Genomic DNA, 10,796 nt, shown 5'->3' on the forward strand with positions numbered 1-10,796 from the left:
TCATTTTTTATTTAAGGATTAGAGGGATATTAAGGATGTCAGGAAAATCCTCTCAGGGACAGCCAGCACCAATAAATTGCCATCAGCCAGGGTGTTGGGGACTCCAGGCAGGGAAGGTGGATGTGCTGGAGGCTGCCGAGGCTCCTGCACTCTGGGTGGGTGACTTGCGTGGGCCCAGAGACTCCCCTTCCCCACAGGATCCCACCCAGGCAGGCTCACCCACCACTGCTCAGCATTTCCATGCTCCTCTGCACTTGCTAGACAGACAGGATGCCTGGACCTCCAGCAGGGCTAGGGTGCCTGCTGGCCAGTGCCAGGGTCACCTCAACAGACCCTCACTGGGCCCAGAGTCCAGGATGCCCACCCACCTTGCTGTTCGTCCTCTGGCCCCATTCAACTCCTGCTGGCTGTGGACAGTCCTGGGCCATGAGCTCCTGGGGCCCATCCCTGTACCCAGGAAGAGTCCAAAGCATTTGAATGAGAGACTGAGGGGTTGGGTGAGGGGCAGAGACCTTGGGCGACCAAAGGCCCCGCTAGTGTCCATCCTACTGTCTTTTGGGGCCCAGGAGCTTCCTCCACGTGGAGGACTGGCTCCCTCTCCCGGCCGGCCAAGATGTGCATTCTAAGATCTACCACCAGAGGGCGCCACAACCCTGCAGATGGGGCCGTAGGCTCCGCGGGACCTGTGCCCAGAGTGGAGGAGGATTCCCTGTGGGTGCATCCAGGCTGAAGCTTCCAACAAAGTAGGAACAGTGCTGGGGGTGGGGGAGAAGCTCCCGCCCAAATTGGATTTGTGGTTGGCTTGTTAGTTTCACCCCACTGTTGACTCTGAAATAAGTCACCCTGGGACTCACACTAGCATCCTCGCCCTTGCCTGCTCCCTCCCAAGGGTGGGGGTCTGCTGTCCTGGGGCCTTCCCCATCATGGAACTTTTGGGGGCAGCCGTCCCCTGTTGCTTCTTTGTCAGTGGGCAGCTGTTGTGAGGCGGTTTCACAATTGGGTCCTTTGTTTGAAGATGGGTCAGCTGAACACAGCCTGAAACACAAGCAGCAAACTCAGTGCACTGACAGCGTCAGCATCCCCCCAGCCTGGAGGCTACCCGCCAGCCCACCCAGCAAGAGGCGTGCTAACTCACCTGCTAGCTAACTTCTACGATGCCTACCAGCCAACCAGCTTACAAACTTACGGACCATTGAAACCATGGGTCACCTTCTTGCCCTTCCTGCCCACGTGGCAGCTGCTCCCCTCAGAGCCTGGCAGTGCCTGACCCTGAGTGACCACGGGGCCTCTGGGGACCAAGTGCAGCCCGCTGGCCAGTTGGCTCTGTGGAGTCAGCTTTGGTCAACAGGAGAGTGAGCGGATGGGTAACACCCCCTCCTTCCCGCTAGGCCTGCTCACTGCTGCCCCTCCCTTACCTCCTCCCTCCCTCCGGCCTCGGGCCTGGTTTTCCGGGGCACCCAGGCCAGGACACCAGCTGGCCCCAGCCCACCGCCCACATCATCAGCCAGCTACCCAGCAAAGCAGCCTGCTGCTGCCACCCACTCACCGCCCAAGCGCGACGGGTGGAGCACCGCTCAAGCCTACGCTGCCCACTCAGGGCTGCGGTAGAGTCACCAGGCGCCTCGCAGAAGGCAGAGAGGCATTCCTCTTAATAAGGCCCCGAGGAGCTGATCAAGGGCGGTGCCATCCCTCGCTGATGTGCCCTGAGCGCCTGCCATACAAGGGAGACAGTTCATTTATCTCAGGAACTGGGCGCAAGTTATAAAAATGGTAATTTCTTGGAGATTCAGTTACATGTTTTCATTGTTATCCTCAGTAATCAAGGCTGTGGGATGATAGGAATCACGGGGAGGGAGGGGCTGAGCCACCGAGCCTCAGTCTCCCCCCTCCCAGATGGGCCCGTCTGGGGCCCCGCTGGCCTGGCAGCGGGGAGATCAAGTGGCTGTGTGGCTGCTAGGACGCCCACTTCCCTGTCCAGTGTCCCCGGCTGGGCATAGTCTGTCTCCCGCAGCCTCGGTTGGGGAAGAGAGGGGAGCTCCTTGTGGGTTCGGACCTGATTTTTTCCCCCAGGCGATGTCTTGGCTGTAAATAACGTCCCCAGAATTAATGATGCTGGCAGCCAACAGCACCAGGTGATTGGAAAAGGGTTTTATGGCCCCGAGGGTGAAATTGAACTGGCATTGGGATGTGGATTTCCAAGATGGGATTTTCCTCCCCAGCAAAGGGGCACGCGTCATGCTGATTACAGCGGCCGCTCCTCGCAGCTAATCATCCGAGGCTGCAAGCACATTGGGGCACTGTTGGGACTTCTGGGCCTGGAGGTTGTGGCTGGTGTCACTGCCAGGCCATCTCATCTCATCAGACTCTGGCACTGGTTCTGGGGAGAGGTGATCCCACCCAACCAAGGGCCAGGGAGGGAGAGGGAGCCCCAAGGGAAGGAGGGCTAGCCTGGCTGAGTCACACAGGGAGCGGGCTGGAAGGTAGCCCCCAGCCTTCACCTGGGAGGTCTTTTTGGCATCAGCACCCACAGGCCCCAGTCAACAGGGGCAGGACCTGCTGGGGTCTTGGGCTGAGCTGGCCACTTGACCTTGGATTGGTTCTGCCACCCTTGAAAGCCCTTTTCTACCTGACTCTGAGACACCCTGTGTCCAGCCGGGCTGGGCAGGGTAGCCCTGCCTTCAACAGGCCTGTGCAGTGCCTCCCTGCTCGAAGGGGCTTTTGAAGCCCTTTGAATGGGATCAGGGGACTTGGGAGGAGGTGCTCCCAGTGAACCCCGTGGGCGGGGTTGGGGTCTGGAGAGGGAAGGCAGGCGAAGCCCCACCCTCTGCGCACAGACAGGCCGCTGTCACAGGCAGGTGGCTCCCTACCTCCCACCACAGGGACACTGACCGTCATCGCGGGCTCCCCCACCCCCTGGGGCACAGGCAGGTCCCTCTTATTCCAGCTAAGGACACAGGTTCATAGAGGTGAAGGGCTTGTCTCAGGTCACATAGCAGGTGAGCCACAGAGCAGGTGAGTCAAGGGCCTTGGGATAGTCAGAACCATACCGTTCAGCCAGGGGCTGGGTTGCGACTGCTTCCAGGCAGCCAGGGGCGATGGGCCAGGGAGAGGGGGCATTGCCAGCCTTTCGGCTGCTGCCCCGGGGATATAATGGAGCCAGCCCACGGGTGGCGGTAGGGTGCGCCCTCCCTGCTCTGTCCCACAGGGGCTGCGAAGCTACCCTGCCTGCCAGCCATGATCCTGACAGGAGGGGGACTGCCCCCAGAACCTTCAAAGTGCACTTTTCTAAGTAATTACCTTCTATTCACTTACAGTAAATACTAGGCCATTATTTTTCCTTTCCGATAATTGGACTTCCTTATTTTTAACTAAGAGTAAATGTTCTCTGTGAGTTCAAGATCTAACACTGTCCTGTCAGGCCTGGTGACGGCTGTCCCTCTTCTTGCCTCCCAGGCAGAGCCCGCCGGGCGGCGAAGGGGCGGCAGAGCTGTTGCTTGTCTGGGAAACGCTGGGCCCTGGAGAGCGAGCGTTCACCATCGCTGCCGGCGCCGGGAATGTAACCGTCGTTGCCCTCGCCTCCATCATCCCTGCCGCCGCTGCCACCCTCACCGCTGCCACCCTCACCGCCTCCACCCCTGCGGCTCCACCGCCCCCGTCTCCATCACCTCCACCACCGTCGCCTGCACCCTCTGCACCGCGGGCGCGTCGCCTTCATCATTCCCGTCGCCTCTGCCGCCTCCGCCACCATCTCCACTGTCACTATGGCCACTTTCCTGGCCCTGCTGGCAGGACTGCCCCCCATGAATGCGTCCTGGCCCTGGGTATAACTGAGCCCTCTCTCCAGCTCCCTGAGGGGCCCCCAAACACCAGACGGAAAGGGCGGCCCACTCCTCAGGGTCCACGCCCAGCTTTAAAGCTGCCAGCCTCTCTGAGACCCAGGGCGGGGTACACCCTGGCCCCAAGGCCTACTGCGAGAATTGTACCGGGGACATTGCCAGCTGGCTGCCACATAGCAGGGGCCCACAAATGGCCCTGCTGCCCCCAGGCGAACCCCCAAATGCCAGCTCTAGGCCCACGTGACCCCACAGGCCTCACTGAGCACTCAGCCCCACTGCAGGCTCGCATGTCCTCAGGAGCTCTGGCTTTGATCCTGTGACCACTGGACCTAGGAGGAGCCACCAGGAGCCACTCTCCCAGTGTGCATGGGGCGCCTATGGGGACAGGAAAGCAGTGCCTGTGGCTGACTGGGCTGGGGATCCCTTGGTGGGGGACACAGCTGGCACTGTAGAGTAACATCATGTGACACCGGGAACCTAGCACCACAGTGGTGCACGCTGCCTGCTCCCTTCCTGGTGTTCTCAGCCAGTTGGCATGGTAAGGTCACCTAACACCCCCTCCCCCAACCTGGCGGCGCTCTGAGGCCCTTCCTGGGTCTCACCCCATTCTGCCCTCATCATCCCCACTTCACAGACGAGCTCAGAGGCTCGGAGGCAAGAGGCTCTGCTCGGCTGACACCTGGCCACTTCTGATGAGGTTGCGGCCTCAACTCTGAGCCTTCAGGGTGGCTGGGGAGGGGGGGCCCTTCTGAGGCCCTAGGGGATTCTCCCTGCCTCATCCTAGGCGGCAGGGGATATATAGAGGCGCATAAGACCTCCTTTGTGTTTGGGAAATGTTAACAATGAAAAATTTTAAATCTTGCCCTGGCCAGTGTGGCTCAGTTGGTTGGAGCAATGGCCTAGAAACCAGAAAAGGTGGTGGGTTCGATTCCCGTCAGGGCACATCTCTAGGTTGAGGGTTCGATCCCCAGTTGGGGTCCAAACAGGAGGAAATGGATGGATGTTTCTCTCTTGAATCAATGTTTCTCTCCCCTCCTACCAAAAGCAATGAAAAAATGTCCTTGGGTGAGGATAAAAAAAAAAACAGAAAAAAATAATAAAGAAATATTCTTCTAAAAAAATCTTAAATCTTGGTGACACTCTCAATGGCCAGATAATTAATACAAGAGCAGATAATAATTACTTAATGATTAATAACTATACTTAATAGTTTTCAGAGTAATTGCAATAAAGAGAAAGTTAAATAAAACCCATTAAAATTGCTGATGCCCTGCACAGTTCGGGCACCTTGGTGCTGGAGGGTGGCCAAGCCATCTAGGCCAGGGCGTGACTCTGATGGCCTCTGGGTCTGCACATCTCCGAGACCTCTACCCGAGGGGTGGGCGCTCTCTACACACAGGGGTGAGGACCTCAAGCCCACCTGCAGGGAGGTGGAGGTCTTGCCGGATCGCTGGACCAAGTAGGCAGAGCCCGTCTTCCTTCCTGGGGGATGTGTGGAATAGCCATAGAGTGGGATCAGTGGGGCCAGGAGTCTCTGCCTGTAGGTATCCTGGGTCTCAGGGCTGGTAAGCAGGGACACCTTCTGCCTCCAAGGATCAGTTCCCGGTCCTCCTACTGCCTGCAGCCCCTCTGGGAGCACCCATCCACCACCAGGTTTACCCTGCCATGCCCCTGGGCTCTGGCCCAGGGATACTCTATCCACCAGTTCTCACTAAAGTGTGAGTGGTTGCCCCATGCTGCCCTCAGTCTCCAGGCCTGCAATCTGATGAGATTAGCATTGAAGCCTTCACCTGCAGAAGAAAGCAATTCCAGGTGTAGGAGGCCTGGCGCCGGCTGCCCTGAGTCTGTGGACTCGGCCAGCCCTGGACAGCAGCTCGGAGGATGCCAGGAGCCCTGGCAGCATGATTGGGGGCCTGCTGCCCTCCAGATGAGTCATCTTTTCTGATCCTGGTTCCTGGCCCCGCCCGGCAGGCTCTTGGCTGACACCTTAGCTTGGCCTCCTGGCAGACCCGTCCTATTTCTGCCCCTCTCCCGAGCCATCACCGCTTCCGGAGCCTTCCACGCCACGTTGTCCCCCGCCCGGGGTCAGTGCTGTCCCCGCACAGCCCTCCACTGGTGATTACGGACTGAGTGGTGCCTGGCAGCTGGTGGTGGGCCAGGAGCAGGCAGACGGCCGCTTAAACCACTCTTCCGGCTGTTTTGAGAGTTTGAGATTTTTCAAAGCAGAAAATTAAGAAAAAGTGGCATCTGGAGAGACAGGGCAGTGAAGGTGGCAGCCCCACGGGAAGGCTGGGCAGGGAAGCCGCACCGCTCAGAGCCACGGCTGCCACGGGTAACGGGCAAGGCGGGGCCGGTCCCTGCTCCGGTTCCCACCTCCTGCCTTGGAGAACGCCCCTTCCCTCATCTCCCCTGCTCTAAGAACGCACCTAGACGGGTAAACCGAGGCCCCGAGAGGGCCGCTGCTGCCCAAGGTCCCAAAGGCAGGCAGTTGGCCCCTGGGCCCTCCCCCGGCCCATCTGCAGTCCAGGCCCTCCGATCCAGCCCTCTTGACTCCCGGTGTGAGGCCACTGCCCCAGGAGTGTCCTTTGGCCCGCGCTCCCTTGTTAGCCTGTCACAGCTCTCAGTTCTGAGGTCCGATGCTCCTGGGTCGTTAGCGGGTTCCAGCTCCTCCAAGCCTGATTGCTCACTCAGGCTCCTCCATAGAGCCGGCTCCTGCGCCCAGAAAGCGTCCTCCCTGGTGCGCGGGTTGGCTGTCCACCCACGTGAGTAGCCCTTGGCCTTGGCCCTGATCCTGTGGGCCCCCAGCGGGGGGCAGCTCTGCGCACGGCCTGCCTTCCCTCCCTCCTCCTGCCGCCACCCCTGTCCGGGCCTCCTTGCACTGGTTTAGAGGGGCTGTGACCTCAGGGAGGAGTGCTCCCAGGATGCACCCCAACCACAGGGACCGCACTGACCCCGGGCGGGGGACAAGGTGGCGTGGAAGGCTCCGGAAGCGGTGATGGCTCGGGAGAGGGGCATAAATAGGACGGGTCTGCCAGGAGGCCAAGCTAAGGTGTCAGCCGAGAGCCTGCCGGGCGGGGCCAGGAACCAGGATCAGAAAAGATGACTCATCTGGAGGGCAGCAGGCCCCCAATCCTGCGCCTGCCAGGGCTCCTGGCATCCTCCGAGCTGCTGGCCAGGGCTGGCCGAGTCCAGGAGGGAGAAAACAGGCTTTCTAGGCACCGGGACAGGCCTGGCCCATCTCTGTTATTGGGCTGCCCATGCTCAGACCTCGGTTTTCTCATCTATAAAGTGGGTTTGGATGCTGTCCTTGGATCCTGAGGTTCCTGTTATCAGAGGTCCTCGGACCTAAGCCTGTCCCTAGGGCAGCCTCCACGTGTCCCTGAGGGTGCGGATTCTGGATGTGTCCCCAAGCCACTGCTTCCACCTCACCGTGAGGACACTGAGTCCCACCATGGGGCCCAAGGTCAGGGTGGAGGAGATGGAAGGCACTGTTTGCTGGGCTGGCCTTGTGCTGGGGCTGCCTCTCCCTTCTCAGAAGGGGCAAGGGGGAGACGGGGAAGACGGGGCAGGACCGAGGGCCGAAGACCAAGGCTGCATGCCTTCCTTCCTCGGACACAGTTGCTGTGGTCAGTGACTGTCCTGTGGACCCTGACTGTGCTCCTCTGAGGCAGGGTCAGAGGCTGGGGAGGGCGCTTCCCCTGCTGCCCTCAGAAGGGGTGGCTCCCCGGCTCCCCAGGGGCTGGGGGTGGACAGGGGCCCAGGGCCACGGTGGGTTGATCGTCCTCGAGCCCCTGCCCAGGCCCGGGACAGTACTGGGCTCCTGGGCACCCAGGGACCCCCGCCTGCCACCCAGCCAACCCTCTCTCCCTCATTAGTCCTCAGGGATTCAGGGTGAGAGCAGGAAATTTATTGGTCTGCTTAATTAGGCCTCTTCATTAATAATACATTCCTGCTAATGACCTTCTCTCCTTTGTGGCATTAAACCTGCCAGCAGGCCGGTGGGCAGTGGGAGGCAGCTGGGGCGGCCGGTGAGGCCTGGGCCCCCAGGGGCGAGGGGGCCCGGGAGGGAGGGTGGGGAGCCGCGAGCAGGGTGGGCAGCGGTGGTGGCCCGGCCTGGAAGACAACTTGGCAGGGACTGGGCAGGGAGCCCACAGGGGCCCTCTGCCTGGGGTGAGTGGGCTGTGTCAGGGCAGCGCTGGGGCGGCCCGCCCCAGGGACAGTGGCCTGGGGATGGTGGCTGGTGCAAAGGTTAAAGGGCAAGGTTTGGGGGCAAGGAGTCTTGGACTGCACGATAGGGCAATCCTGTGCGGTGACAGATGAGAAACGATGTGGCTACACTTCCTATGGGGTGGGCCTGGGCACTGGGGGACATTATTACCCCATCTTACAGATGAAGAACCTGGGGTCAGGGACCAGAGGCACCCAGCTTTGCTCAAGATCCAGACGAGGAGTGCAGACTCGGGGAGGGGCCTGTCCCCACCAGCCAGGCCCCTTCCCCAGGCCTGTCCCCCAGCCCTGCCTGACCCCTGCCCTGGTCAATCCTGCCCCACGGGGCTGAGAGTCAGGCCTGGCAGTGGGGGGACACCGCAGGCCTGGGGTGGGGAGTGAGGACACGGCCGACCCTGGTGGGGAAGTGGGGGAGTCTCTGGCCAGGGCCCAAGGACACCCCTCCTCTGGGTCTGGCAGAGAAGGGGCGAGTCCACACCATCGTCTCTGCAGCCGGTGAAGGGGCATCCTCTGTCAGGCACGGTCGCAGAACTGCTCAGACTTAATTAAAATCAATCTCCAATTACTCAAATGCCATTGATTCGGGTCTCGACTGATGGGGAAAATATGATCATCATTATGGGAAACGTCAATATTAGAGTGTCGAGCATTTGTCTTGGCACAGAGCGGCCCACGCGCAGACCCCGCTTCCAGACCCCTCTGGGTGGGACAGCTCTTCCACTCCCCACCCGGCATCCTGGAACCGGCACCTCCTGGCTGAGCCCCAGGAGCTCCCAGAAACGGGGCCTGCTGGGGGGGCTCGACGGTTTCCAAAACATGTGTGTGACGCGTGGCCGAAGTAGATGTCCCATGCACATGGCCTGACGTCACTGTGCAGCTGGGGTCCTCTTGCAGTTGCAGTGGGGACTTCTGGCTGAGTCTCAAGGGGGTCCTGGCTGCTGACCAATCAACCCCGGGTGGCTGAGCGCAGGAGGGGAGGGTCCCCTGGCCTTGACATAGATGCCTCTCACTCGCATGGGTTTCGAGGCCTGCACTTGGCCTGGGGGCCTGTCGGGCAGCAGGGGCTCGGGGAGCAGCATCAGATACCTGGACCTCTGGGCCCCTCTCTGTTCGGGCCCCTTAGCGTAGCCTCCGCAGGGGAGAGAGGATGGCAAGCAGGGCACAGCGGCAGAGGAAGAACCCCGGGGAGGAAGGCGGTGATCTGGGCGTGGGCTGGGAGAAGTGGCTTAGACCAGAGAACCCCAGGTCCTGGCCTGTCCTCAGAGTCTCCAGCCTGTCCTGGGGCTGAGGGGCAGGCACACCGTGAAGTCCCAGGGCAGAGGAAATCCCAGGGCGATGGTTAAGGTCGGGGAAGAGTAGCCGTGGCCACATCGTAAGCCGCCTAATTTAGCTGGTTGTTTTCCCTTAGAGAAACAAATATAAAATCCTGAACTCTCCTGCCCTTAAAATAAAAAGTTGCGTAAAACGCCTCCCATAAATGCAGCAAACTCGAAACCCGGCCTGGTGCTCCGTGCTCTGTGGCGGCTGGGGAGAGGCAGCAGCCTGAGGGGGAGGGGGGCGCAGGAGAGGAGGGAGTCTCCGGAGGGAGGAAAAAGGGAGGGAGGTCGTAAGTCACATGCGCAGGCTGCAGTATCCGTCCGGTTTCCTGTGTCCTCTGTCCTTGGCCACTGTGCCCAGCTGCCTGCTGGCCCGAGCCGTTGTGCCTCTCCAGGGGAGGGAGGAAGGGGTGCCCACAGTAGGTGGCAGGCTTCTCCAGGGTGGGGTCACACGCTGGGGGGAGGGGTTGTGGCCAGACCCAGACGTCGGCTGGGACAGGTCTCCAGGGCTGCTGGGGCCTGGTGAGCATTGGTGGGGACCCCATCTGAATTCTGGTGTGTCCCCTGCCCCTTCCCCCTTGTGGGGGGTGGAGGTCAACACATGAAGCACAGAGAGGCCCAGCCCTGGGCCATGTGTGGCCACAGGACCAGGGCACAAGGCCCCCAGTGCTCTTTGGCGAGCGGGCCTGAAGGGCGGGTGGTCGTGGGGGACACGGGGACACTGGTCACCCAATACTCTCAGCCTCCCCTGCGCACCTGGGCCTAACCTCCTTAACGCTGCCTGGCCGGCCTGTCTTGTGCTGAGTCTTTTGTCACTTTAACACTCAGCTTTCTGACGAATAATTAAACTGGACTTACTCCATGTTCAATAATTCCGTGTCCCATTAGATGCAAGTGAGTGTAACTGTTGCAGCGGCAGTAAAATGAGGCTGGTGCAGCCTCAGGGACTGCCAGCCCCAAGCAGGGAGGGCTCCCAGCCTGTGTCCCAGGGTGGGGGGCCCAGCCCAGAGGGAACGCAGCCCTCCACGGAGCCCTGGGCCTCCGGCTCCCCCGCCACCAGGGGGAGCCCACTCTCTCCCTGCAGATGCTCCCCATTCCAGTTACATGGGAAACTCGAGTCGGTGTAAGGACAATTAGAAAACGCAGGAAAACTAGAGAAAAGAACGAGAGGATCCCTGTCACCCCAGAAATGGATGTCCCCTTCCCTGCCTTGTCCTTCTGGGGGCCTGCCTTGGGCTCTACCTGAGATTCAGGGTGTTCTCTGAGGCCTGTGGTGCGGCTGGGGAGGGGGTCGTGGGGTGGGAGTGGTGGCTGGGCAGCGAGGGGCTGCCAGGGGCCAAGGGAGTCATGCCTGCTTGACCTTTCCCCTTGAGTCTTGGTTCCGTTCCTGGAGGAATTGGGTGGAGTGAGGAGTGGG

The sequence above is a fragment of the Pteronotus mesoamericanus genome, unplaced genomic scaffold, assembly GCF_021234165.1.
Source record: "Pteronotus mesoamericanus isolate MK-2021 breed Mesoamerican mustached bat unplaced genomic scaffold, CSHL_Meso_final scaffold_371, whole genome shotgun sequence".
NCBI lineage: Eukaryota > Metazoa > Chordata > Mammalia > Chiroptera > Mormoopidae > Pteronotus > Pteronotus mesoamericanus.